At 40.4% G+C, this 26,458-nt stretch overlaps 1 protein-coding gene across 2 annotated transcripts in view; it reads right to left on the minus strand.

Annotated features, from left to right (window-relative positions):
- Window positions 1–26,458, minus strand: part of MICAL3 (microtubule associated monooxygenase, calponin and LIM domain containing 3) — a 164,971-nt gene that overhangs the window by 122,467 nt on the left and 16,046 nt on the right. Inside the window, exon 1 of one of the 2 annotated variants that reach the window (XM_075159557.1) lies at window positions 24,016–25,174. The exons of the other annotated variant lie outside the window; for it this stretch is intronic. The gene's annotated coding sequence lies outside the window, so the exon portion shown is untranslated. Of the gene's footprint in view, window positions 1–24,015; window positions 25,175–26,458 lie in introns of those variants that run through there. 2 annotated transcript variants of the gene reach the window in all.

A 26,458-nucleotide genomic window follows, 5' to 3' on the forward strand; every position in this document is an offset into this window, starting at 1 on the left:
TTAATACAGGAGAAGAGGCAAGAGAGATGAAAGGTAACTTGTGGCTTCCTCAGTGATAATAGCAACAGGCTGCTGCTAGCTTATCTGAAGGCAGGCAATAACTTCAGAATCTAACTGTCAAGTTTTCTTGAAGAAGACTGACATTAAGAAATACTTCCTTCAGCTTCATTCAGCTGCTGCTTTCAGGCTCAATCAGCCAGCATGGACTGGTAGCACAGCACAGCTCTGTAACCCAAGGATGACCAACATTGGTGGCAGAACCTCAGCATGACAGTAGCCGCTTTCCTGCAAATCTACATGGTGCTCTGCACAGCAGACCACAGCATTAACTTTAAGTTCCTCTCCAGAGAGAACAACCTGGGGCTTTCAACATCTGGAAACCACCTTCCCTCCAGTTTCTCACTGGTATTAAATAATTTACTATTCATATATTTGCCATCAGTTTATGCCAACAGACATATGCTGCGATTAAGGCGGCTTGGTTTTCTCCAATTTGAAGACTGAGAAATGCAAAGAATTTGTTCCTGATTACACTGGAGGCCACCAATCTATATGCCTACTCTCTCCAACCCCCTGTCCTTCCCCATACATATACCCCAGAAATTATCACAAGTAGCCTTTTCTGCATGGACCCGAGAGATCTCGCTAACTGCAATGAAAAATCTCCTATTCCATGGGGTAGACTAGAAAACTCTTTGACATTTGGATCTTCAAATACTTGGAGTAGCCACAAAGAAAAAGCAATGTTTGCTTTTAACCTTTCATTTCTATAACATCCCTGGTTTTCCAGTCATTCTGAAAGCAATATGGCTTATTTCCCTTCTGTGGCTGACACCACTGACTGGGCATGCACCTTCTACGGTAACTACTGAATTATGTTCTGTAACCTCAGGGGATAACTGGGGAACGCTCATTTGGAAGACCAAAAGGCAGACAGAACAATCTGAGGCTGACAGAAATGGGCAATTTCATGAGCCATATCATGCTATGGCAACTGAGATTAGTAACGCTTTTTGTCCCGTCCCTGTTATCACCTCAGAAGTTTCTTCCTGAATGTGCTGGTTATGGCTGGGGTAGAGTTAATTTTCTTCATAGTCGCTAGCATGAGGCTATGTTTTGAATTTGTGCTGAAAACAGTGTTGATAACTCAGGGATGTTTCAGTTACTGCTGAGCAGTGCTTACACAGAGTCAAGGCCTTTTCTGCTCCTCACACCACCCCACCAGCAAGGAGGCTGGGGGTGCACAAGAAGTTGGGAAGGGACACAGCCGGTAGAGCTGACCCCAACCGACCAGAGGGATATTCCATACCATATGACGTCATGCTCAGCATATAAAGCTGGGGGAAGAAGAAGGAAGGGAGGGACCTTCGGAGTGATGGCATTTGTCTTCCCAAGCAACCGTTATGCACGATGGAGCCCTGCTGTCCTGCAGGTGGCTGAACACCAGTCTGCCAATGGGAAGTAGTGAATGAATTCCTTGTTTTGCTTTGCTTGTGCGCGTGGCTTTTGCTTTACCTATTAAACTGTCTTTATCTCAGCCCACGAGTTTTCTCACTTTTACTCTTCTGATTCTCTCTCCCATCCCATCAGGGGCAGTGAGTGAGCAGCTGTGTTGCCAGCTGGGGTTAAACCATGACACTGAACCCAGTTGTTTTTATGATCAATAACTTTCTTTTAATTTCCAGGCCAAGTTTATACCTCTTTGCTCCTGTGATGATACTGACCTACGCATTAGCTTTCCCTCCTTTGCTACATATACTTATAAATAGATGCCACGTGCCCTCTTGATCTTCATTAGACTAGAAGAGCTTGATTTAACCTCAGTATAAGATAGCCACTCTTCTCCTAGGCCTCCCAAGGAGGAGGACTGCATTGTTGGGCTTGGGGTGGGTATGTAATCTTATGAAGGACTATAGTTGTACACTGCGTTTGGCCCAATGAGTTCTCACAAGAGTATGGCATAATATGGTACATACTGCAGGGTACATCTCTCTCCAGACAATTCTGGGATTGCTTTGACCTCTTCCATAACTACAACCAAGTTCTAATATACATTTCAGCGTACTCATTGATCACAGGGATCACCGTTTCTCCTTCCTTGGTCATCTCCAAGTTAAAGGACACCAGACTGTCTCATTCTTGCTTTTATGCTATTGAATTTAATTTAATTTGTATCCCATAAGTTCTAGTTCTTTCTATAGAATATCAATATAAACATCAAGTTAGTCTCAAAGGAGTAGCATCACACCCCTCATCCTAAAAGAACAGGAACAGTAATCTTTCCCCCCAAAACTAGTTCCTTCCCCTTTTAAACACAATTTGGTACTTTCTGTTCCCAAGGAAGATGCTCTGAAGTGCAATACTCATGCCAAATCCAAGCCTCACTCATTTTCCCAGCTGACCAGCTTCAGCTATAAGTAGCCTTTCATGTATACAGGACGCAAGCATGATGCATCCAATAGAATATATGATGCCCCATATAAAGCTATCAATGCTTCACAGCACATTCATTTGTGGAGAAGGTCTTGTGTTCACATCTGAGCAAGCTTCTTGTGGGTACAGTAGAGCCTTTAGAATATTGTACTTCCTAGCAGAGAATCAAAATATCGTACATTGGACATTGACTGACCTAAAGCACTAGAACAATAGAAGTAGGATGAAACAGAGTGCCAGGGCTATCAGAAACCCACCTGATTAAACTGTGAAAGAAACAAATATGATATTTGGATGGGGCAGTCTCTCCAGAAAAGAGGTGTAATATTAATGCCACTGGTGAGGAGACTGATAAAGCTTCACATGGAACTATATACAGTTCTGCCTCCCATGAGCTGTTAGGCTAGTCAAACTAACAAAGAACTTGTGATGAGTCCTTCCAGTCTCCCCTACTTCTTGACCCATTTCTATCAACCTAATAAATAGGGTAGAACATATACAGTATAATGAAGATCAAGAGGGGATGTGGCATCTGTCTATAAGTATATGTAGGAAGGGGGGGAAAGCTAATGCGATAGTGGCAGAAGTAAAAATGTGGGTTGTCTTAGGCTGCAACTCAATGTTTGAAACCAGAGAAATGGGAGTTCTAGAGCACTCTCCCATGAGAAAACCCCAAGGCAATTAAAGACTTACTCCGTTTATTAATACAATAGTTTTCGGAGACTGAAAAGGAACCGACCACATCCTAGGATTTTCCTCAAAACTAGTCCGGTGCTTTGATATTACTGTACATATGTGGACATGACAATATATGCACAATTAATATGCCAAGCCAGAATCAAGTGATCTTAATCATCTCTGCAAACATGTATGCAAGCTTTATTGAAGGTTCATAATGCTGCACAAAATTATCAACTTTCAAGGCCTTTAGCTGCATAAAGATGAATTTTCTGTCAAAGTAGCTGATATTGTAGCCATTTCTGTAACTGCCTGTCCTCTTACTGACGCATGTGTTGTGCGGGGTGGGAAGAAGTGCGAGGGAGGTGACCCTAGTCATTTGAAACTCCATTTCCTTGCCAGGATGGATGAAATTTCGCTTATTCCTCTATTTTAAAGAATTACAGCCTTGAAAGCTGAAGGCAGCAACAGACTTCCAGAATTTTGCCTATGTGTGCAGGGCTGAAAGAAATAGTGCTGTTAACACAGCGGTTGTTTGGAAAGATGGGAAAGAGGTTCATACAATTTCAAGAAAACTGTGCTTTTGGTAGTGCACCAGGGTACAGAAGCAGCATACTAAAACTGCTGGTACACTCCTACGTGTTGTTTACTTTGAAAAATAACATTTGAATGTTGTTTTCCCCCAAAGGCATAGATCAGCTAAGCTAAGAAATGCTTCAGGCAATTTATGCCACATCTGTGTCCCCACAGCTAATAAAGGAATGTAAGATGACTACAAGCTATACAGGTATAATCAGTTCACCAAATTACATCAGGGAATTTAAGGGATAAATACTCTTCCAGTGCTCTGAGCGTGTAGTATACCACCCAGAAGTCCATTATCCCAAAAGAATAAAAATTACTTCATGTCTCTTTGAATTGCTCTTAAAAACACCTAAAATACACCAACAGTGTAGTTGATTCAGGACTGCTCTAACCTGATCTTGAATGAGCTTGGTTTTCCTTTTTCCATAGATGCTATGTAACACTGACTTCATTTCCATTAGTCTCCTGGCTAACTAACTCCTCAGATCTGACAGTAATACAGCCATTAAGCAGATCAGTAGGGTCTCAAGTTTAACAGAAAGATCAGTATTTATACATGTCTATTACTTCAGTCCAGACTTGTTGGCACATTTATAAACACCCATAGATTGAGACATGCTAGTGTATTGGAGAAACAGAGAACAAAACAGCAGCAACTTTACGGTATCTAGCTGTAAAGAAATCTGAAGCTATGTCCTTGACAAGCATAATACAAGCATAATGACAAATCCTTGACTGGATAGGTGGTCCCTTCTGTAGTTTGGATTGCTACCTGTTAAAGTGCTTCTGAGTGCCCCTGTGCCCATTATACTTGCTACCTTTGGAGAAAACAGGCTGCCGCTGTATAGTATAGGGCACTGGAAGAGTATTTATTCTTTAAATTCCCTGATGTAATTTTGTGTATAGTATAGAGGGTCGCAGAGCTCATCTCTGTATAGACTGCAGGGTGTAACCCTAAGGTTACTCAACATTTAGGTATTTTAGTAACTCACAAGACACACTGGACAGAACACTAGTGGTATCCACACACTTCTCCATGTACTCAACTGTCCTGGTTTCGGCTGGGATAGGGTTAAATTTCTTCCTAGTGCTGTGTTTTGGATTTAGTACAAGGAGAATGTTGATAACACACTGATGTTTTCAGTTGTTGCTAAGTGCCCTCCTAGTCCAAGGACAGCTCCCGTGCCTACTGACTGAGCTAGGTACACAAGATGGGAGGGAACATAATCAGGACAGCCAGCCCAGCTGGCCAATGGGGTATTCCATACCATGTGACGTCATGCTCAGTATATGAAGGGTAGGCGTGATCCAGGAAGTACCGATCGCTACTTGGTTATCGGTCAGCGCGAGTGGTGAGCAATTGCATTGTGCATCACTCATTTTGTATATTCTATCATTATTTATTATCATTATTCTCCCTTTTCTGTTCTATTAAACTGTCTTTATCTCAACCCACGAGTTTTTCTCACTCTTACCCTTCCGATTCTCTCCCCGTCCCATTGGGGGGCGGGGGGAGTGAGTGAGCGGCTGCGTGGTGTTTGGCTGCCTGCCAGGTTAAACCACGACATCAACATAGCACTTACTGCCTCTATGTGTCCGTACCTAAGCGTTAGACTCCCACGAAGCTCCACTCCAGGGGACAAGGCAGTTCACTTTTTGCACAGAGCTATTTATTAGTCATATCACATGTTACATTAACACCAGCTTATGTAAGTAAATTAACAGCAAGGTAACGCCTAATCAAAAAGGCCAACAAGATAGGTACGTTGCTATTAAATGCTCTTTTCCCTGGAAGAATGTAAAGCAGTGTAGGGAACCTGTGAGAGAAGTTGACAACACTACAACATGTGGATGCAAAACATCTGTAAACAAGCTCAATCCATTATCTAAGAGTTTGTTTTTCACCTAATAACTAAACATCACATACCAACCTGTGTCCACAGCTATTTCAATCCTACCTAAGTTCAGCCCAACAAGTTTTGGGTCAGCCCAACAGATGTACAAATGACCACATGAAGTGAACAAGATCAGCTTTCCTTTCACAGAAAAGCAAAGACTCTCTATGGCTGGAGTGCCCAGGCAGAATGGCTCACTCTCTCAGCATAGAGAAACAGGATTTAGCATAGAGAAAGTTCCAGCATGCCCTCTTCTGGTTTCCTCCACTGAACACAAGAAGTTAAAATCCATTCATGGAAAAACAACACATGTGCATGAAAAGAAAAACTAGTCTGTCCCAACTAGGTTACACTCAAAAACATGAGTCAGTACTAAGCTGACCATGACAGTATTAAACTGGAGGCCTGCCATGCCATTAGCTTTCCTCAGATCAGTATATTTGACTGCAGAGGAAGTAGGATCATTTCTGAGGGAAATGCATCCATATTTCCTTTTCTCTTCTTGGTTAGGGAAGTTGATTTGGTTGTTGATTAGGGAAGTGCACCAATCTACCCTGTTTAAAACTCTTATTTGAGGAGTGGGTCAAATTAAGAAATTGTGAGTCACAGAACCACAGAATAATTAAGGTTGGAAGGGATCTCTGGAGACTGCCTACTCTGATCCCACTGCTCAAAGCAGAGTCAGCTAGAACAGGTTACTCAGGACTGTGCCCAGTTGGGCTTTGAATATCTCTAAGGATGGAGTCACGAGGGACGCTTTAAACCTAATATAATATCCCTTGCAGCAGACAGACCTGCATATTTAACCTCCAGGCAGATTAATTTTTACGTAACCAAGCAACACAAGAGAGGATAGATGCTCAAGTCCCAGCACACATCACCCTAAAAGGTAAAGTCAAAAGAGCCAAAAGCAGCAAGTAACTTTTTCCCCTGTATTCATGAAACTCATAAGCTCCTCAGATTTCCTCCTTACCTTGAAACAAAATGAAGTGTTTATTCCCAGGCCTCATGGAACATTAAACAAAAGAAAGCTTAACCCATGAAGATAACACATGAAACTACTTTCTAGTAGATGGGATTGTACTGTGACTCCCACTTCACATTCTACTTTCTAAACAAGGGCAACACCTAGCCCAAGGGTTCAACTAAACTGCCTCCTCTCTCATTGAAAATAGTTCTTACTGGTCAAGTTTGGTGACATCTGAATTTGCAGTAAACAAGCTCTGGAAAAAACAGAAAAATAACACGGAAGAGGTCCTCAAGAAACAATTGGGTATCATGTTGATCCAGATGTTGACACAGAATACGCAAGTTTCTTATGAGCTGCAGTATGAAAGAGGTACCTAATGACATCAAAAAGGATATTCACACCTAGCAAAAAAAAAAAAAAATCCCTGCTATATTTTCCAACGGTAGAGAGTAATTCCTGGCAGTAGGGCCACAGGGAATAACTACTCAACTGGCAACTGAACCACAAGGTTTTAAATAGATAGTTCAAAGCCAGAGATTATTCTCTTATCCTGTGCTGTCAGTGTTACAAGGCTGTGAGGAAATGTAATACTGATGTACAGAGAGAAAGCAAAAATGTTTCACTTTAAAATTAAATTATCTACTTTGGCCTTTACAAAAACACATTTTGTATGACTTGCAATGCATCAACACGATTTAAAGCACTGGATATCTGTAGAATCCAGTCAAAGACCCATGGTTCAGTCTCAGTGCAATCAAGAGGCTTTAGTTCTTGCAGGGTTGTCATTTTAATTTTGACATATGAAGAACTCGCTCATTAAAATAAGGTTCATCTCTGGGATGAGAAGTTGTTTCTAATGTCAGTTCATGGTAGCTACTTATAAATACTTGGGAAAACAAGTGATTTTGCCAGGGAAAAAATAAAATGTCACTTTTGGGGGAAGACAGGTTAAGAAACCAGCAGAGTAGACTGACCCTACAAACAGCTGATTTAGAAAAAAACTTGTTTAGTGGAAATCTATTACACACACAGGCATGTTGGACTGGAGAACCTCTAGCAGGTCAGCCCTCTTATGCCCAGGGTCCTTCTTCCTTTCCTCATCCCCTAATAGGAGGGTCTGGCAATAGGATTTGAGAAGATTATCAGGTCAAAGCTGGAAGTATGCTACAGTCAGCAGTCTAAAAGTGAAGTTAATCACCTCAGCACCATTAAAGGGGTAAGGCCTAGGAAAGATTGAGCGAGACTGCTTCCATTAATTGGCCTGAAACTAATCGCAAGCCATGTAAATACCAAGTCTGATCATATCGGTGAGCAAGTCCTGGGCAATGGTTATTTAAGGCAACAGATGCTGGGCGATACAGAACGTACTTCTTTACACTGGTCCACACAGATCGTTTCAGCAGTCTCATCACAACACCGAAGTCCTCCAGTTAGAGGTTTATATTAAAAAGAACTTTTGCTTTAAAAAAAACAAAGATAATTTGTGTGTGTCTGTCTGTGTGTGTATATTTAGAAAACAATTATGTCCACTCAAATCCTCTGGCAACCAGGGAAAGCAGCACCAAGCCTTTTACAGGGGAAAAAACCACTTGGCTCAGTCTAGACACAAATACCACAAGCACTGAAAAAGTGAAACCTTTTCTAATGTCATCAGTGCACAAGATCAGCCTCTCCCTTGTCATAGCAGGCAGCCCAGGTAGGGGTGCTAGGCTAAATTCAGCTACCACATTACCATACACTGTCAACTGTGCAGACTTGTTCCTAAACTTATGAATTTATGCTGAAACTTGGAAGAAAATATCTCAAGCAACAATTTTTAGCCAAAACTTGTGTTATGGCACAACAATTCAAGTCTTTAGGCTAAAGAGGTCACTGACCTGAGTTCACTGAGTTTCTTCTGCACTTCATACATACATAGCCATCCTCTCCTCATAAAAAGGAAAGTCGGTCCTACTACAGGGACCCGATTTTGAAAAACAAGCTTGTTCTCATTTAAAGAGTGAAATCTGCACATCTACAATTCTGAAATCATCAAATATTACAGATTTTATGTGAAGTTTTTTCTTTAGTGACCTGGCTCCTCAAGTAGTAAATGAAAAGCACATCTCAAAGAGACATCATAGGGCTCTGCAAATTATTAAACACATTCCTGCTCCTACAATCCTTAAAATTCAGCTCTTCAAGGTCCATTTCAGCCACCAACCTTTGAATACGGCATTAAGATTTTGGAAGGAACAGAAGTGCCTAATTTCAAAACTTGCCTCCTTACCATTGCTAAGTTCAAATAAATTAATTACTTCAATAATTCTTTGAACTCTCCAGTTCACTGTTTAATGAAACGAAAAGGAGTGCAGATTTGTTTAGACTTTATTAAAAACACTAAAAATATTCATCCAAAGAGTTAAACGTATCTTGGCGTATCTAGTAATACTTTACAGATCATTATGATGGGGATTTCTATTATTTCTAAGATGGGGACAGAGAAGCCTTCCAAAATCAGCTGCTAGTTTTGTAAGTTTAAGGACACTCTTCTCAGACTATTTCAGTCACCAATAATTGCACTGGAATGGCACTAGAGATTCCAGAGGGAAAGCTCTGTTATCCATCAGCAGCCAGTGAGCTACGCTGAACTCTGTAAACGTATCTCAGAAGAATCAAATGTTAGGCTTTTCCTACATTTGTAGTACTGCAAGAACAGAACAAGGAATACAGTCTATTAAGCATTTTTTTAATGTCTTGATACATTTTCATCCTAAATTTCAAAATTTATTCAGATACTGAAGTGTACATTTCTTAAAACTGAACATTTAAAATATAATCTCAATCAAACATGATAAAGACAAAATTCAGTACCTGTACCCAAAACAGAAGTGCTAACAGACATTTCTACCTTCAAAAAGGCCAGAGACAACATGCTTGTTCATCAAAATCAGTTCCTGAAGTTTACAACTTTCCCTTCCACTCCTGTGGTTTCACTGGGTTTAATAATACCGAGTGATACGATTTAACAAGTACTTAATGATACTGCAGAAAGGAACATCACCACTTCTGTGGTCGGAAACCTAGCCACACAACCTTCCTGTTAATGTACGATTAGAGGCAGTAACTAACAGTAGATGCATCCAGGTTCTCCATGTACACAAATCCATGCTTTGCTTAAATCTGTTTATTTAGGATATCTATTTTATGCTACCACTGAAAGGTATTTGTTTCCCTTTCCCCCTGATTTTGGAAATAAGGATGAGTTTCGACTGAAGACCACACTGCCACCACCCTTCCCTAACCAAAGAAACAAGAACAACCTCTTCAGTCAAGTCAGAGAGGTGATCCAACTCGTCACATGGCTGCATCATTATCACAAGAGAAATGGAAGAAAAGAAACACAAGGTTTGTGGTGAGATGGGACCCATCCCTTAGGCAACAGTGGGATCTTCAGCTGTTTTATGCAAATCATGAAGAGGCACCCTATGGATATTCTTACACCTTAGGGAAGACGCTGTAAGAAATGTAATAATCTCCCTCATTTTTCAAAGTTGGTGGAAGTTGAAAAAAGAATTAAAAATCAACAAGGTCTTGGCAGAGGAAAATATTTATGTCAGTATTTTAAAAAATTCTGCAGTTCCAATACCTCAGTATGACATGTCTGGGAAAAAAGTTTTTTTTTTTTTAGTTGAAGTACCACTAAGTTTAACTAGAAGTTGCATAAGCAAAGCCAAGAACACCCAGCCTGCTTATTGTCAAAGAAAGAATATAAATGATTTGACTAGATCTTCCCACTGAGTTTAGGCCCTCTGGACGCTTTAAGGAAACGCCTCTTTAAAAATGCAGACACATTTCATCTTACTTACCCCTTTAAGAAAGGTTCCAATTGCTGTTTTAATACTCCCATATTTAACTTCAGTTTTAAAAACCTGCAGATTTATCACCGTCGTCGTCTTGTGCTCACAGCAGCTGCACACTAAGCAGAATTTCCTTCCAGGATCTTAATTTGACTTTTTAGGGCTACAGCTAACTGGCTCCCAAAAAAATAGGACAATGTGAAGGGCTGCCATCAGGAACTGTGACAAATCAGTAAAGAAAAGCTCATACCCACATCAGAAGTGCTGTGGAACACAGTCAAACTGAATGTTTGCTCTATTATCAACTTGGCACACTCAAGGGAAGTTGTGGAAGTCTGTTGTTCAAGTCATTTGACTATTTAAAAAATAACATGAGGAATAAGCCTTAGCTATCTAGATTACGTTTCCTATAATTTTGCAAGAAAATTAAACACATATCCACGGTTTTGTTTTTGTGCAAGGGCAATAAGCTCATGGGATGTAAATTACCATAATGTTTGATGCTTAAGGGTTTACACAACATCTGAACTGCAATATTGTCCACACTATCCATTAATGTTCTCAGAGCTCTAGAGTCGCCTGACAAAATATATTTGTCACACTGAGTTCACAGGTCAGCACAAACACCTGAGACTTCCCGTGAACGTCCCAGAACATTCCCCCTCAAGCCCTTGTACGCACAGCTATAGAGCATGACAGAAGACAATCTTTAACCTGTTTCTTTGGGAACCTTGACAGGGGAAACATACAGTATCTGTGCCAAGTGATGGACATGTTTTCATGCAGGATTTTCAGAAGGAGAGGTAGAGGTAAGCACAGGAAAAAGAAAGAGCAAGCATACAAAGGAGGGTTACTTTCACAGACCATCTCTGGTGGCATACATTACATTGGGTGAAAAGTTCCTGAATGAAAAGAATCGCTTTTCTAGGTTATAGTCAGAAATCTAGTAACTGCTTATGTTATTTTATTGCAAGAGCTTGTGTCACCACCACCCTCTGATACAAAGAATATCTACTAGCGACCAAAATAACAGCTTTTTAAACTTAAAAAATCAAACAAAATCAAACATCAGACAAAATTAATTATAAAGTGTCCACCTACCATGCATTCAAAAGTCAGAAGATGCTGAAATCAAGGCTGTATCATACTACCCATTATGATCTGGTCTAATTGCACTAGTACATCAAACAGGTCTCCTACCTCTGCCAACACTTCCATCACTCAAAACCAGGAACCACAACTCAATATAGTTGTGGCAACAAGCAGTAATTCTCATGCAATTACCACAAGTTTACCATAGTCACAGTCCTGGGTTTTTTTTTTATTTTATTTCAAGTCTTCTTTTGGCAGCCAAATGCAGCAGTACGTGAAAATAGCTGTCCTGCCCATACCTACTACTAAACCGCAGGAGCATTAATACATCTCACCTTAAGTCCATGAGACATGGCCACAGCCAGTACTCACTCAAACATAACCACTGACTTCTGCTACTTTTTTTTTTTCCTGTTGTTCTCCACCATCCATGACAATTTTTCAGCATCCATGCTTTTACTTTATGTGACACAGGTTTCTGAACAGCTTTTCAACAGGAACAGGAGATTCAGGTCCCCATTCAGAAGTCTCCCAAACGGTCAGCCAGGTAAAATCTACACATTTCCAATAGGAATGCATTTGTTCTAAGCCAAGAATTAATTTGTTTGTAACAGATAAAACTAACAATTTAATAGGAATGGCATAGGGAAAGGTTATTGTAGCTGTTAAGATTTTCAGTGTGATCATTTGTATTCGATATTAGTCACACAGTACCTAAGCAAAAAGCAAATTAGAGCTACTTATCTTTGCAAGTTAACTGTAGACGTAATGCCATGTTTTTTAGTCAGACCAGAAGAAACTTGAGGAATTTAAAACAGTCAAAGCTAAAAAGCCATTTCTAACCACACATTGAAAGTATAGCAAGAACCATGAAACAGTTTTCAACAAAACTTGTAATTTTATTCAAGTAAATGTAAAGGTTTACTTGAAAAAGACAAAAGCACTTCCTATCAAGTATTTTTCTCCCTTTTTTGTTCTCACTTTGTACGGTGACTTAACTCTAAGACTTCTATACTATTTTTGAATGAAGAGTAAGCCCGAAGTATTTCTTCAGCTTTCAACATCAACAATTAGAAGAACAGGTACAGGAGCAGTATAATGGAAGCATTTATAGCACCTTGCCATGGTGAGTTTTCACTAATGTTCAATTATAATTAAGAAAACTTTCAAAAAAATCCAGCTTTAGGCTCTGGCTCATGGTGTATTTTAAGTGTGATCACTTATTCACGCTAGAGAATTTCTCTCAACAATAGAAAGAGTTGTGAGCTACTGATACGGCTCTGAAAGGTCAAAAATCTTATTTCCATAAGTTACTTTTATTCAGCTTGAAAAGCTATCTGATTTACCATCTTCAGCTTCTCAAAGAGCAGAGCTCCAGAGCATGCCTACTCTCCTGGAGTATGTTTTGTTCAGGAAAATGTAAACCATCTGTGATGTTCTGTCTTTCATGGGGTGAAGTTTTACCACCAAGCAGCTAAAGATAGCACAATGATTATATGTTTGCAAGGAAGTAGCTAATTAAGCTTTGCCTAAGTAGGCAGAAAGCAACCACAGCTTGAACAACTACAATTCCTACAACAGTTTTTCATCTTTCTTTCCAGAGCCAAAACACATGGCCCTCCAGACCCTCTGAAGGGTTATGACTCAGCTGGACAACCCAGGTTAGACTCTATTTTTTTCAAATCAGCAGGGATTTTCATGTGGCATGATTAAATCTGAGTTACATGGGTAACAAGTGCACCCAAGATCTAGAAGGGAGACGTTTTAGAGAAACAGGAAGACAAGTTCAGTTGGAAACAAGCCTGCAGCCAGGAAAGCACATTCTATCCTCACTATAAAATCTATTTACTCATCTTCAAAGCAGCAAGATGAGAGATTACTGAAAAAGTGCTGGACAAGATAAAGCAACAACTAAATTCAATTAGTGTCATTCAGTTAGTGTTTGGCCTCAAGTCTCTACCCATTCCCAGTCTCTGTCTAATCCCCAAGTCTTACCAGCTCGCCATCATTTTAAAGGAGAGCTACTGCAGCCTCCACAAAGCCTTCATTATGAAGATGTCTGTTTGATTGCAACACAAAATTTGTCCGTTTCCAAGCACTTCTCGAATTTTCAACTGAGGCTGCCGTCACTTACATGGTGCAGTAAAGCAAGCTGCTCCAGCATTTTTGCTCCCTTACTTCACTATTCCTCTAGAATGAGAGCACATATCCCGCTGGCTAACCTCCTGCTTTTCAATTTTGTACTCCAGGGAAATCGATGCATTTCAATTATGCACACTTACATCACCACCTACCAATCAAGGCAGGACAGACAAAGTCCAGTTCATCCATTAAACTATGCGCTCTTTGACAGATAATGAAAGAGGTGCAGGTGTAAAGCAGGAATCTATCATCTGTAATTTTAAAGGGCGAGGGTAGATCAAGAGAAACAGCATGCAAGTATAATAAAAGTGAGCCACAAGACTCTCAGATGAAGTTCTTAGAGCATATACAGACATTTTAGTGAAAACTGAATACTATCACTTTTTTTTCCCCTCCCCATCACACACACAGGGTGGGGGGCAGATAGAACCCTGGTGATGTGGCAGTTGGTTTTCTCTTCTCTCCCTAGAGTAGATGATTTCATGTCAGGAGCGTATGTTTCAGAGTATACATTTATATCAGTCAAGGAAAATACCCAGAACTGTCATAAACTTTAAAAAAAGGATTTCTGACCACAATGTGGCAAGATTGGGGTAGGAAGGGAGAAGAGGAAAAAGCAAATTTGTTTTGAGACCTATTTTAAGTTCATATCTCCAGGCAGAACAGTTTTTAGCATTGCTATCCTCAGTAAGAAGCTTCAGGGCCAGTTGCTTTAATTTGTTGGTTTTTCCCTAAGGAATAACTAGGTTTGCACGAATAGAGCCATCTAGTTTGGCTTAGAGCATGCATCTAGGGGGGTGGAAAAAAAGATGAGTGGGCTGGAGGAGACAACAAGAAAATTACAGTGCAAACACTGTTTACAAATGCTGCACCACACTAAGACAATCTCCTCAGCTGCTCAGGCAAATTATTAAATTAAACCCCAAACGATGGTAACAGAGGCAGAGAGAAGCGTGGTATTGCCTTCATCCTTCACTCCGAGGGCAGGCAGAAGGGCAAGAACATTCCACGCAAAGCTCCTAAGAGGACAACAGAGGCAGTCTTTAGTTTTCCCCAGGAATTAAGCACTTGGCCACCGACTCCAGTGAAGGAAAGTCACCCTCAATTTCACCACAGCAGAACAGCACCTCTGATGAACAGTATATACAAGTAAGAGCTAAGCAGGACTCTGAAAAAGCTACTGGAACCAAAAAAGTGGTAATTGGGTACGCAGAAAAAGGTGACTGGAAGTCAAAAGGAACTCAAGGACTGCTATTCTGACCATGATAGCACAGCTCTACTGGTGCCTAGCCTACCCAGCAACGTTATCATTATGGGTTTCTATTTTTATCTGGACAGTGAAAATGTAGATGATGTAGTTAGAAGCTTCTCACCACTTTACTAACTAGTTTTTCTTATTTGAAGTTCAGGAAGGAATGTATAAACACTCCATTTATCAGCTGTACAAGCATGAGTGCTCAATGCCTGTTACTCCCTGTATGCCTACTTCATTTCTTTGGATTATCATTGACACCTGCTTAACTCTTTGACTCTAAGGTTATTTGCAAATACCATTTATGGTAGTTTTGCAGAAACTCATGCCCTAAGAGCCTGACAGATTGCCAGCTCACTTCATTAAAAAACCTCCTGTGGTAACAGCTTTCTTCCACTGCTGACCAAGGCTGTGTTTGAACTGATGACCCTAAACTGAAGTGCTCCACATGTCAACTATCAGCTATGCCAAGTCAGCCTGTAACCCGTGAATACAGGGAATTCTTAAAATGGAGCCTTCTCTAACTGTGGCAGCTGTTATTTCCCAAGAAAAAGAGAAGAGCTAGTAAATATGCTTTTATAGTCGTCTTTAAGCCTCTAGAAGAGACTCTCCTTTCTTCATCTTGACATGCCTTTCCTCCTCTTGAATATTCAGAATTTTCTATTACCCCAGCACATTTTAGAATACATTCCCTAATCCCCTTGTTGACTGACAACTCCTCTTAAGATTTTATCTGCACCCTCTTGGGACTACTTACATGGTTAAACTCTGGTCTTCAAATAGCTTGTAAAGTGAGGAATGAACAATAAGGGGCGGGAGAAATGAATTCAGCGTCAGCCAGACAGAACAATTCTGGCTCTTAGGGTTGGGCAAGTCTTGGAAAGGACTACAGAACTTCTTGTCATCATACTGCAGATCACCTGCCAAACTAACAAAAAACAAACAAACAAAAAAGACTAAAAAGACCACTTTCAGTCCCAGTTACCACCCTGAAATGCAAAGAAGCAGGCAACACCACGGAGCAGACAGCCTCCACCCTTGCTCCAGAAACACAATCTGCCAACCAGCCATTTATCAAGACTCCACAGCCACATGAACAGACTTTTACCAGCTGTCTCAGATTAGATTAATAACAAAACCCCAGTTTGTTACACACAGAACCTGTGACAAGCTTCACTACACTGAGAACATGACTAAAGGTGTTGCTTGAACACCTCGTCAACTTAATACTTCTGTTAGGTCTAACGCAGCAGAACATTAGAAGTCCACTAATGGTAAGTGCTTTCACTAGCCTTTTAATAATTTTTCCATAGGAGCACCTCTGTGATTTCTCCCTCACCATCTTCAAGCACAGGGATGCACAGCTGCCTCGCTGTTTTCTGAAGATGGCATGGGAAGGGAGATTAAGGACAACTCAAAAAAAAAAAGAAAAAACAAACCATAAAAACCAAGAATCCAAAAGGTTCTGCCAGCATAACACCAAAAGCACCAGTGTCAGACAGTTTGTGCACTCTGTTGTTCTCCAGGCTGAGTATCTGGTACCACACTGAGCTCTACAGATGCATATGGTAAAGGCAGTCCTTTCCCTGAGAGTGCCAAACACAACAGGACCTGAGTCCGTGACAGAGTTCCCAGAGGTAACCACGAAAAAAGCTTTCTCTTCTGCTGGTGCACCTTAGATGCATAGAGATGGTAAGCCTTGGGTGTTAAAAAAAGGGGAAACTACAATCAGCTTCATTCTTCTGTAGTAAAGCTCTTAAGATGAATCATACTGCTTTTTAACGGCTCTGATGAGAGGCCTCTCCAAGCAGTATGCACACACGGATCTGCTCTCTCCAAAGCTGCTGTGCTACAAACCTTGAATTCACTCTCTCCAGAGTTGATGTGTTACTAACCTTGACAGAACAAGACAAAATGAGGTAAACAAGCAAGCCTTTCAAGTCTAATTTCTGAAGCCATTTAGACACTGAAAACAAAATTGTTTGATCAGTGTACAGAAACAAGCAGACAGGAATGGCTTGGTCCTGAAAAGATTCTGAAGGGAGAAGGAAAACACTCGCAGCACAAAGAGATTTGTTTCACTACTGCTGCCTCAAGGACCTAAAGATGACTAGCACGTAACTATGTCTCAATTTGTAGTACCTTACATGCCCTTTTGAACAATTCTTGACCCAGGGAAAAAAAAAAAATCACAGCCTAAAGGGACGGGAGAAACTACATGAATATTTATGCTCTTTAAGAACAATAATATTTGTGTTTAAATATGTTAACATGTAAACAGTTTAGTAAGGGTTAGATTTTAAGTATTCTATCATTCAGCCAAAATTTCTTGTTTATAAACTACCACATGAATCCCCATATTTAAAAAAATTGTCAACCTCCTGCTGAAAATAAGCAAAATATTAGTCCTTGAAAATCTCACACAAGCAGTAAGTATTTTTAGACTAAAGGATACTAAGTGAAGGTTATGAGAGCAATGTCATTTGCAAATAAGCTCTTTGGAGCAGGAAACATCTGAATTTGGGTCTGTTGCTGTTCAAAACAAGTTGTCTGGCACTTCTAGCCAAAGGCATATTTTACACACACAGGTGCTGGTTTCTAGAAACAAATACATCTGCCACTCTTGAACACCAGTGATAGGCACTTAGCCTCCATAATAAAAGACAATGACAGAAGACAGACCCTCCCTCTACCGGATTTGAAGTTCAGGATAATTTGGGTGCTTAGAAGAGAGAAAGGGAAAGGAGGCTACACAGAAAGTGAGAGGGAGCAAAAGGAGGGATGGCTCCTTTTCAACGATAGACAGATACGGCCACAATTTCAATTCATGTGATACGACCACAGAGATCACATTAGCTCTTCACATACACCCCTCAGCACAGACTGGTGGGGCAGGAGGAAGGTGGAATCAAACGGTTACACTGGACCTATTCCTCTTCCATCAAACACTATCAGATGACCAGTGCCCTGCTTCCCACCCATGGCAGTACAAGTTAGGAGCAGTCAGTATCTCGAATTATCAATTCTTGACATGTAATTCAACAGATGAGACTCAGATGTAAGGATGATGACGACTAGCCCTGTTCCATTATGGACAATTTGAAATTCAAGGAGGAAATATTGTTCTCCCCCGGCTTCCAAATTAAATTTCAGCAGAGGAAAAAAGTCTGGCCTGCCCGCTCCACATCTTTACACCAGCAAGGAAGAACAGGTTAGTACAAGAGCCTCTTGAAAATACCCTGACAAAACCTTCCCTGTACAGGTCATATTTCTGGGCTTGCTCTCTTCTCCGTGACCAAAGTTATTCCACATAACTATTTTCACTTCATTGAAACATCTTTCTGAGGGTAGCAGGGAAGCTATGAATATCAGAAGTACTTTTTATGGGTAGGTGGATTCCCCCCCCCATATATGCTCATTTTGCAGGTTATGAAGCACATAAGCCTTTGGGTACTTCATATTCAAAAGCAGTTATGTGTTTATTTGAAGTTCCAGCTTTTTTTGTTATTGTTATTGTTCCCCACACATACCCCTTACCCTGTCTACTTAGAGGGCTGAATACCAAATGCAGCAGCATTTCCAAGACTCAAGACCTTCCCAGATCAGAGTTCTTCATGCTTTATCACACACTATGTCCCTCGCATAAGCTTTTGTGCAAGTTAAAACCAGCTGCATTATTCTTTTAAACAAATCTTATTTAAGAATAAAACATAACACTTGATGGTGTGTCTTGAGAAAAGCATAACATTTGCAAGCAGTTTGCAGACACTGTTCATTTGAGACAAATCTAACTTCTTTCAGCATGTGACTGGATTCAGATTGCCATAGCTGCAGAGTCAAAGACTCGGGCTATCAGTAATTATTCTGTATATAAGCAGAAGTGGGAGTTACACTTGAAGTCTAGCACCCAGCTAGCTGATCTAGCCCAGAATATGTCTCATGTATCACTAGCACAGAATTAAACCAGTGTTAGAGCCGAGGTTGGTACCTGGTCACCATGAAACTTCTGAAGGGAGGAACTCAGCTGAAAGGCAACAGCTCTACCAAACAACTTTAAGCAGCAGCTTAAGACTCTTCTCATCAATCAGGAGTATTTATATTCAAGGCTTAGCATTTTCTTCAGGACGGTATCTCCACACAGTAGTAGAAAAGTTCTAGATTAATTACATCAGAGTTGGAACCAAACATTTTAGTTCCTACATATACTCTCAAACAACCCAAAGATTAACTAGTTTTAGCTTGTTTCTCTCCATTCTAGAACAGCCTGAAACTGTGACTACAGAAGGCCAAACTTCTAAACTGCCTTAAACTTTCAAAGTTAACACACTTAGCTAGAAAACATTTGCTTTTTTTTTAATCAATTTCTTCAACAAGAAAGTTGACATGACTTACAAATCTTTGTACCAGTGGTGGCTACCAAGCTCTGCAAGATGGAAAGAGCACTGACAAATGTTAGAGTAATACAGTAAGAAAAACGCATTATCCCATTTTCTGTTTTAACCTGCTTAAAAAGCCAACATTTTCACATACAATTTGAGCTCTTCGGCCACTGCTTAGCCAAAGAAGTCAAGGTATTTCCAACAAAACAAAGCCTCCTAGCCTCACACTAACACACATTAAATATATCTCCCTTAACCTTCTGCTAGCCTGTGGGAATTGTGTGTTACTTTTATTTATTTATCCATTTAAACTAAGTCAAGGATCTGAACAAGAACTTTGCTTGACAAATGGGATTAAATGCCAAATGTATAGCTCCCTGAACCAGACAGGAAAGGAAAAGCTAGATCTACAGCCACTCCCTAGATCAGTCTGAGCCCAACTCCAACTGGGAAGGAAAAAAGCCAGTGATGAGCAGACTTACCCAAGTTCTTCTAGAAGATGAGATCTGTTGGTATGCAGCTGCCATGTGCCTATCCTATCTTTTTTAGTGATGCTATAAATAAGCTTCTTTGGACAGCACAGCTACCCTCCCCAGTTCTTCATGAACCAGTGCAACTCCCAAACGTTTCTCTCAATCAGGAAGCACCACAAGCCCTTGGAAACCACTCAGTGAATATCCAGCAAACATGTTGTTTGCCCACACAAGATTCACACTGCACCCTGAACTTGAAAGAGTCTTTATAGCAGCATTCCTGAATCCGGAAGGAAGGCTTTACAGTAAGTACTAAATAAACATGTGACTAGGGGTACTTTTAAGAGGCTACTTCACCTGATAAAGTGCTAGAAATAACACTGATAACACCTCAATAGAAGAATGAAGCCCTGGCTTATCTTAACAGCCCAAGTGGAAAGGTGTAAAATAGTCTAGTTTTTCCATATTTCTATGGAAAGACAAGGGAACATGGGGGAGGCAGTAACTCAGACTCTTCCTGTACCTAAGCACAGAAGTCATGAAAGAGACTCTCTCTTCAGGGCCACAAACCAGCTAATTGCAATCTTCAAAGAACTTTTAGCTAAAGATTCAACCAGAGGAGGGATGTGACCAGAAGGTGCCTTAGCAATGAGTAGATAAGGTATTTGCAAACTTGCTTCATTATGTATTGAGTCGCTTAGGTAGTTTTATATCAAGAACATAGATAATTAGCAGCTAGCAGGCCATTTTCAAGGGGAGACTTCAACTTCCATCCTATAAACCTCCATCAAGATTTTTGTAAACATGGATTAACAGGCTTTTCTTACATAAGAAAATACTTTCTGTTAACAGTTGGTGAATGGACTCTACTGTTAATATTTCTTTAAGACCCAACTGCCTATACTATGCATCTGCTAAATCTATTTGTGAAGTCTTATCAACAGACTCAGAGAGAACCTCAGAGACAACCATCTCTAGGTTTACTGCGTAAGTGAACAGAAGTCAAATATTAGTCTCCAAGTAAAGTGCAAAATCGTAAGTTTGTTGTCCTAACTTCTTCCAAACAGAATTGTCCTTCAAAAAGGAACTTTTCACTGTAGAGTCATCTCTGTGTCTATCCTACATCATCTTTACTTTCCTGTTATGACCTTCAAAGTCTAAATGAAGTTCTGGTTGATTAAGTTATCGCATACATAAAAAACTTTGAGGCCATCAAGCTCACCTAATGCAAGTCCTTTCCTAATTCAGAGACCTGTTCTAAAGAGGGCTATGAAAACACTCCCAAGACTAAGTATTTATTTCAGGGCCCAGAATTTTTTTCTAGAAATGGAGAAGTTTCTCAATTTAAAGTTACTTTCTAATAAACTAACCTGTTCAGAGTCCCAGGTTTTCAAGGATTCAAGCTTCCAATATGGTTGAACTTCACTTCAAGCTTATCCTTGAATTCATCAACTTATTCCTAAAAATAATCAATCATGAGCAAAAAAAAAATAAATAGCTTTACGTATCAAATTACGCTAATCACATTGGCACAGCTACTGAATGATGTGACAGGTGGCTAGAGCTATGACACAAAGGTATCTTAGTTTTAAAAACTGATACCATGGTTTTGTAGTACTTCATTCTAAAGTAGTTACAATAACCAAAGTTTTTACTCAGTTTTTCCAAAACACACATCTCATCTCTAACCATTTGTTTTGAGATAGGCCTACAAAGCTGGTATTTTCAGAAGAGTCTAAAATATCTGCACATCTAAATCCCACCAAGCCTTACCACAATTTCAATCCTGTTTTCCTTAGGTCCTCTAGGAAGTCCTACAAGAAGTACTCTTTGCTATGAAAAGGCAGCTGTTCCTCCTGGGACTGTGCCTAATTCTAGAAAGGCTTCCTCAGAGACTGGGAGCATACCAAGGAGTGCAGAACATCACATCCTCACTATTTAGGATGACACCAATACACCTGATCTGTGTGAGAACTGGTTCCACCCACACAACCATCCACGTTGCCAGAAACCTTCTTCACAGTAAGAATAACAAAGTCATATTAAGGACATTTGCCACAAATCCCAAACGAAAACACACCCTCAGCCAAGTTCTCCCATTCTGCATACTGCCTATCTGCCTCAGTCCTCGTCATCAACCTTCCCTTCTTTTTCCTATGGATGCCAATCCAGGCCTTCGCACTAGGAGTATAAATTCACTTGAACAGTTAAATGGTACCCTACTCAAGGGTAGAATACACATGCACAAACATGTTCTACGCACACAGAACTCTCCCCAGCCAGTCTGTAGCACTTCAACGCAGGGACACAAAGATCTGGCTTCTCAAGAGCACTATCAGTCCTGTAACAAAGTCCAGGGCAAGCTGACAGCAGCTGGCGATAGAGCCAAGCCCTCTCCTAAAAACATCAACTCTATAGTTATCTCCCTCGCACAGAGTGCTTTGCGCTCCTCCAAACATGAAGCTTTCTTAACATGACAGGAAAAAGGCAAAGAGAGCAAGATGCAAAGCAGGTATTTTGGTTTATGGGCTGTGGCCCAGTAAAGCAGACAGCCCTAGCACATAAGATAACACCGCAAACATTAGAGCGTTCCTTGGGAACAGAATGGGAAAAGGTTTGTTACTTGCACAGTCAGCGAGATGCTGCATTTCTACACCTCACTGCGACCAACAAAAAGCGGTTGCGCCCTTCTCGTTTAGGGGGATAGCTGCAGAGAATTAGGTACACAGAAGTTTTCTTTAGGATTCACTTATTCTGTCCCTGTCACATTCAAAACAATGCTTTTAATGCACGTTTGAGACTTATTTCTCTTATTTGTAATAAGGCTTGTAAACAAGTTTTATTTAGACAGGATTTGTATCACACATTATTGCCGAAAGTAATACTTAAAACCAGTTTTAAAAAAAGAGACTAGAATAGGGTATCTATGTCAGAGCTGGGCTAATGTCAACAGGCCTGTCTTCAGCCAAGGGGCACAGTAACCTCACCAAGTCTAATGTGACTATTTCGTGCCTTTGCTTCTATTTCATAGGAGAACCAAACAGCACTACAATAACTGCAGCTTTGTGAGATGAAGAGCTCTCCCCAGCTGTAAAGTCTGAACTTCATAAGCTGAAGAGAACATAATGTTTCTACAAACCAGACTGCAATAACAGTATGCAAGAAGCAGCTTCAGAGAAGCTCTCAGAACTGGCATGCATGCCCTAATAGCTATTAAATTTCTTCAAATCCAGTGTATTCTCTTGTTCTAGTAGTGTTTATAAATGTCTTTTCAGCACAAGAGAAAACCAGCTATGCAACAGAAAAGAATAGCTGAACATGACACATTGTCAAGCTGACAAAAATAAAACTGAAATTTCACTCGCTCTGTTAGCATAGCATACACTTTAGTTGAAACTTGTAAGCAGTAGAGCACTTTCAATGAAACAAGATATTCAAGATAAGTGCATTTCTTCAGCGTGCCAAAATGAATCTCCACTGCTTAACCGTAACACAAGTAGTGAGCATAAGCCTGGAAAAGAGTAAAGCAATTAAAGTTCAAACTGTAACTGTTGCTGCATATACACAAACACATGAAGAACAACTCATAACTCTTACTAATGCAAACTGCAAGCACTGGATAGTGCTGCTCTAGACTCTATGCAACAATAGTAGGAAATGGAAATATCTTGCCTTTTTCAGTCCAAACATACAAAATATGAACACACTATGAACACTAAGCATCTTCCAAGTAGCCTCTCTTCCACAGAAAGGCAGAGGAAGTTTTCAACCGTGATGATAAAACCTCCTATGCCAAAGCTGTTTCACTAAGGACTAAGTGCAGCCCTCTCCTCTCACAGCCCAGATCTGAACTTCTGCTTCCCCCAGTCACAGAACTGGCACTGACAGGAAAAGCACAAAGTAAATGATTCACTTTCTCTTTGATAACCATTTGACAGAAAGGAAGCTGTCTAGCACTTAACTGATTACAGTGGGGCTTTTCCTTCCCCTTAACTAATGTTGGGCATTCTCTTTGTATTTTCAAGTCTGACACTTCACTGGGGTCAGAGCCTTGGATTTCTGGTCGTGAATCTTCTTCTTCTGTGGAATGCACAGAATTCACAGTTCATTGTGGATACCAGAAAGAGAGAAGAAGCACGACGCTGACATCTGCCCAGGGTCCCAAAACCACTTTAATGGATCATCTGAATCCAGGTTTGTGAGCAAGGCCACTTGGAAAGATACAACTATCAGTGTAGTATAACAAAACTGATCCTCAAGACGAGTAGGGAAGGTACCTTTTGCCCACAGATTCCTGTTGCAGCACTGCCTGGGCTTAGAGTCGTCTTGTATAACATTCCCATGTCAGAAAGCGCTAGGGACTACAACAGCAAAGGAACAAGTCCAGCAGATTCTTGTTACAACTGCAACAGAGCAAAAGAGAATTGGGGAAAGGTGTCTTTCACTTGTCCTTAACCAGAGACCTAGAGTGTATATGGAGGCTGAAGACCTAGCTCAATCACAGAACAAGTACCCCCTACGCCTCCAGTCAAGACACATAGTTCCAGCTTAGATTTGTGGCCTCTCTTCTAACTGCCAAGGAAGGAGTGGATTTCTGTCTTCACGGGAGAAGTTACAACACAGTTGATAGCAGCCAGGGCACACAATTTTATTAGTATTATTATTTTTTACCACTGCTGTTTACCAGCAAAGCAGTCCAAGTTGTGCCTTCATATCCAGCAAGTCAACAATTCAAAAAAAAGCCTACCCAGAATCTGCTTGTGAAATGTATCTCAGATGAGACTGTGAAAGAACTAGCCAGATCAGGAAAAGGAGCAAGTCATTTGCTCATTTAAAAGTGTTTTGAAGTCAGAACTGAGCCAAAAAAAGCCACCATACACACTTCTTCCAGCTGGCAAACTACACATTCTCATATGTGTCCCTTATGCTCCTGAGTAAAATAAGAAAACACAGTGATCAGTCTAGGGGTTGTTTTGATTTCTTTCTATGCCTCACCACCAGTGCCAATAGCGGTCTAGGAATCATTCACTAATTAGCATTCTACAAAACCAGAAGTGGGCACTTCTACGTACATAGGAGAACCTCCCCCTCTCAATCGGAAGCGTTAAAAACAGTAAAAAATCTGAAGTCTTTCAAAAGTACGATAAAAATACAAGACAAGTCAGGCAGAACAGCTTTATGTGGCTTCTGTCTTCTAATGCCAGCTTAGTCACTTTAGTAACCTACTTCCCCTTCTGAAGGCAGTAGTACCAACTTCATTTTTTTTCTTGTTACTCTGACGCTTTATCCCTATTAATATGCCAAGCAGGAAGAGTTCTGCAACTTTCTGTATGTTAGCCCCGGCAAACTGAGCCCCCTCTTTTCTATCTGTTAACTTGAAGCACACAGAGAAAGGTTTCCGAGACGCTATCTAATGACTTATGGCAGTCATTTCCATAAATTAATTTGGAAGCAAATAACTCGCTGTGACCAGAAGAGGGAAAAAAAAGGCACACAGGAACAAACAGGGAAGAAAGCATCTGCAGTCATATGGCCGATATTAAAAAAGTATACCCAAGGGCACAGTGATTTCACGGGAGGAAATCCACCCATTGGGAAACATCATAACTAGATGTAGCACACACTGTCTCATACCAGAAGCAGAATGCTACATATTGCAATATGAAGGACAGGATCACTCACTGCCTTGCAAAAAGGATGAGCATGTGCATATTGATCCTTCAAATACCAACTCCAATTCGGTTATAGTCTGAAATTCCTCTTATTGGACTGCCTATTAATTCACTAGTTTCCACTGTACGACACTGCTCAAGCACTGACGTTCCCTGCCTCGTTTTTTTTTTTTCATCTGTTGTAATAAGACACATTAAGAAACCAGCAGGTATGACTGCTGCCAGAACTACTATTGTACCAAAAACCGCTATACTGCGTATTTCAACTGAGGAGACTGGCAAATTTATATGGAGTTCAGGCACTGATTATGCATATAGCTAAAATCTTTTTTAACAAAGCAGTAGTTGGGAGGTTTGCAGGGAAGAATCCCAATAGAGTCCATACTCGGCACTCAAGATCTATGTGCATTATATTGACAAAGCCACTGAACAGAGTTACTAAAGACAGGAACATTTCTTCCTTGGGTTTCCTGAAAAAGAGCATTTAATGATACAAAATTACAAAAGTGGCCAACTAATTAATAACTCGAGGCTGGCCCAAGGAATAGAAGGCTTCAGAGGTAGAGTTAGAAATTTAAACAACAGAAACTTTCAGGCAAAAATGACAGAATAGACACTGAAACAACAGTTTAAAAAAGATATTGTGAATGTTAAAAGCAAAACAGGCTACCTCCACTAAGTCAGTCCTCTGAAAAGGCCAAACACCTTTTAAAAACAAGACTACAAGAAAGAGACAGTAAGAGAGCAGAACACTGTATTCCCATTTCTCAAATTATCAAGACTCTGTAGTAAAATCATACAATTTACCTGAGTCTGTGTTCTCTCCTGTGAATCGGCAGTCTTTCAATGTTTAAATCAGAATGATAGTTGCACTAACAGAATTATTTCAGAATCAAATATTGAGGCTCTTGCTACAACATAATTTTGTTAAAGGAACAGTGGTTCATGGGGACCATCAGGTATGATGGAAATTTCAGAGGGTGTCAAGGAGGGGTTTCAATAACACTGTAGATAGGCAAATAAAACACACTATTAATATCGGAAGCAT

Source organism: Calonectris borealis, chromosome 1 (genome assembly GCF_964195595.1).
Source record: "Calonectris borealis chromosome 1, bCalBor7.hap1.2, whole genome shotgun sequence".
NCBI classification, from domain to species: Eukaryota; Metazoa; Chordata; class Aves; order Procellariiformes; family Procellariidae; genus Calonectris; species Calonectris borealis.